Raw genomic sequence first — 3775 nt, forward strand, 5'->3', positions numbered from 1 at the left:
TTTTTTTTTTTTAAAAAAAAAAAAAAAAAAATTTAGAAACCACTATAGCTATTTAAAGGTGGACAAAGTTTAGACAACCTTACTCAATATCATTAACATTACTACATATTTTTAAAATCTAACCGTTGGATTGCATGTTTTTTACACTCTTAATTCACATGTCAAATTTTGTGCCAATTGAATATTATTTACTATATAATCTATAAGATTATATTTTATGTATAATTTTAAACTACAAAAAAAATTGTAATTTAAAAAATTTATTGATAATATAGCTATTGATCTTTAATTTTTTTTTTAAATTTGATATAAGAAGAAAATGTAATTCATTGATGAATTTGACAAAATTCACCTCCAATAAAAAAATATGGAGTGAAGTTGTAGCCTTTAACTACAATTAGTTTTGTAGTTAAATTTTGTCTTTTAAATATTAATATTTGTATATTTACAAATAAAAAAATTCATGCAAAGCACGGGTATAAACTCGTTCGGTCATACTTTTTTTTTTCTTTCTTAAATTACTAATCTATATATATATATATATATATATATATATAACCGAAACCTCTAGAGCTTTCACAATTTTCCACGTTAGCATGATATTTAAATAAAATTATTTTTGTTTAGTCCAAACTTAACAAGGAATGAAACTCTATCTTTCTAACAAGTCCAACTTAAACTCAAACTCATCATTATCATTTTTTTAAAACAAAATTATTTTTGTTTAATCCAAACTTAATAAGGAGTGAAACTCTATCTCTCTAACAAGTCCAACTTATACTCAAACTCAAATATTGATAATTTATCTCCAAATTTGCAAGATTAATCATGAACACTATTGTCGGGGGTGAAAAAGTTTTTCCTTTCAACAAATAAGATTTGTGTTGGGTTGGGGGCCTAAACCGAAACTCGACGATGGGCTCGAGGCACGGCCCAAAGGCTATCGGTGAAAATCCGAAGAATTCACTTTATTTTATGCCTTGGGCTTAGGTTGAGACTGACAAGAATGGCCCATAAACAATTCCTATAGCAGACACGTCAGCATGATTAAAAAGCATGCTGTAAGAAATAGCCCAGCAGTAAAATATTTCTGCAGAAAAATAGCCCAATGGTAAAATGTTTCTGCAGAAAAATAACCCAGCGATAAAATGTCTCAGCGGTGAAGTAAGACAGAACAGAATAAACCTCTAGTTGTTAGCTATTTCACAGATTAAGGAAAGTATCCACCTTTTCAAACTCATCATCCATTGGCTTTGGAGAAGAGTCTTCTATAGAATAATATGAGGGAAAAATTCTATAGTGATAGTTACATCATAACCTTCAATAGTAAATGAGTAAATGAATATTATGGGCTCCATTATAACAACTAATGAGGAAAACTTAGTATGAGATGAAAGGAGAGAGAGAGATTCCAGCTAGAGCAGCAAGATCATTATAGTGCCAAGGTATGCTCATGGATATGGTATGAGAAGTGAGTAATGAGGGACATTTTAGGTAGTATGAGTAGTGAGAGAGAGTGTTTAGTGAAGCTGCTGGGACTTTCTGCTGGAGATAGACAAGTGTTTATGAGTAGAAGTATGAGGAGTGTTTGTGAGCTAGGAGTTGGAGAACTTAGTTTCTAAGCTTGAAACTAAGAACTCAGTGACTCAGAACTTTGCTAGAGCTTAGAGAAGGCTTAATAGAGAAGTTAAGGAAGAACTCTTTTCTATTAGTGTATCTCTTAGTGTGTATTGGTATCCCCTTAAAGAGTTAATGGAGAGTTCTATTTATAGTTAAGTTTAAGGGGGTAATTAGCAAATAATCTCTGCTAAATCTTCCTCAATCTTCAGAAAATCCTTAGAGAATCATTCCTAGGATTTTGGCCAAGAGTGATAAGCTCAGCTTTTATAATATTCTTGCTATTTTGGGTAATAACAGCTGGGGTTCTGACCTAGCATTAAAGCCTTAGCTAATGGGATTAAAGCATGTATTAGGCTAATGATCTTGGTTTTGCTGCTACTAGAATCAGAGCTCCTTAGGTAGATTGTATCACCTCAAGCTAGGTGTCAATCTTGGAGCCCTATGCTGGGAACTCTGTTAGGATCCCTTTAGTGCCCTCCAAACCACATTTCCCTAAGTTTCCCCATTTGGGTTCATGTGCTTGGTTTATGAACTAGAAAGTGCATGTTTTTGGCATGATAATGAACTGATTTCAAGTTGTTCCCAAAACTTTAATGGCCTGGTTATGGCTGCCCTTGGTCCTTGACTGAATGGGTTGGAAAAGGAAGGAGATATAGTTGGCTGAAGCTTCCCAACTTTTTTTCACGTCACCTCAGCTTTATGTCACATGAGAAATGATGGAATTCAGCTTAGCAAGGAATTGTTTAACCCTTGCTGGACACGTGTCCCTCTTCTGATCTGATTGGACAAGCTGGAACTGATGGTGATTGGCTCCAGCTGTCAGGTTGTGTTGAGACTTAATTGGTCGACTCACGTGAGCTTTATCTGCTGGGATTTGTATATGAGTTGGGTTGGCTCAACTGGGCTTTGTAGTTGAGCTTCCTTGGGCTTGGTTATCCCTACAAAAATGCATAATTTTGCCATGGGTAATATACATGGGCTTTTGTAGTTAGTTGATTATGGAAAAATAAGCATAGTTCCCATAAATTTTGTGAAAGAAATATTTTTGAGGGATGAGTAATATAAATTTTCCATGAGTTAGGGACTTTAGTATATATTTTGCCAAGAAATAGTTTTGGGCTTTGAGCATAATATAATTGTTTTTACCAAAATAGTATTTTGGGCTTTTATAAATAGTTGCCAAAATAGATTTGGGCTTTGTAAAGTAGTGCCAAAATAGTACTTAAGTTTCATAAAATAGGTGCCAAATTAGTATTTGGGCTTTGTAAAATAATGCCAAAATAGTATTTGGGCTTTGTAAAATAGTGCAAAAATAGCATTTGGGTTTTGTAAAATAGGTGCCAAATTAGTATTTGAGCTTTGTAAAATAGTGCTAAAATAATATTTGGGCTTTATAAAATAGGTGTCAAATTAGTATTTGGGTTTTGTAAAATAGGTGCCAAAATAGTATTTGGGCTTTATAAAATAGGTGCCAAATTAGTATTTGGGCTTTGTAAAATATTGCCAAAACAGTATTTGGGCTTTGTAAACTTTTGTAAAAACATTGCCATGTAGCAACGGCCTTTTAAGAGGTGTCGTGTAGCAACGGGCTTTAGAGGTGCCGTGTAGCAACGGGCTTTTAATAGGTGCCATGTAGCAACGGGCTTTTAATAGGTGCCATGTAGCAACGGGCTTTATGAGAGAGTTTTGTTGGGCCTTTTGGATTTTTCCCACTAGGTAAATGATTTTGGGCATTTTTGTGGAGATAGTATAATTTTGTGGCCCAATTTTGGTAACAACAGGATAGGTATTTTTGTGAAAACCCAAGTTGGATAATATTTGGGTAATATGTGTGAGAGGGCCCAAGATAATTTATGGAGCTTATATAGGGAATATTTGTGAGAGCCCAATAACATGGAGAATATTTGAGTAATATGTGGGAAATATTTATGTGGGCTCAAAATATTTTATGGGCTTATGTGGGTATTTTTGTGAGTGGGCTAATGAAATTAAGGCCCGAAAATTTGCACCTCAACAACTATTAAAAGCGCAAAGCAAAACCCAATATTTTTCTTTTAAAGCCGAGTAGAGGTATGAGCTCTTCTAATGTTATTTTCTTCTCATCTACTTTGTCAAAAAAAAATTATTTTATGGTGGTGTCAACACAGAATCAAAA

Source organism: Quercus lobata, chromosome 3 (genome assembly GCF_001633185.2).
Source record: "Quercus lobata isolate SW786 chromosome 3, ValleyOak3.0 Primary Assembly, whole genome shotgun sequence".
Lineage (NCBI taxonomy): Eukaryota > Viridiplantae > Streptophyta > Magnoliopsida > Fagales > Fagaceae > Quercus > Quercus lobata.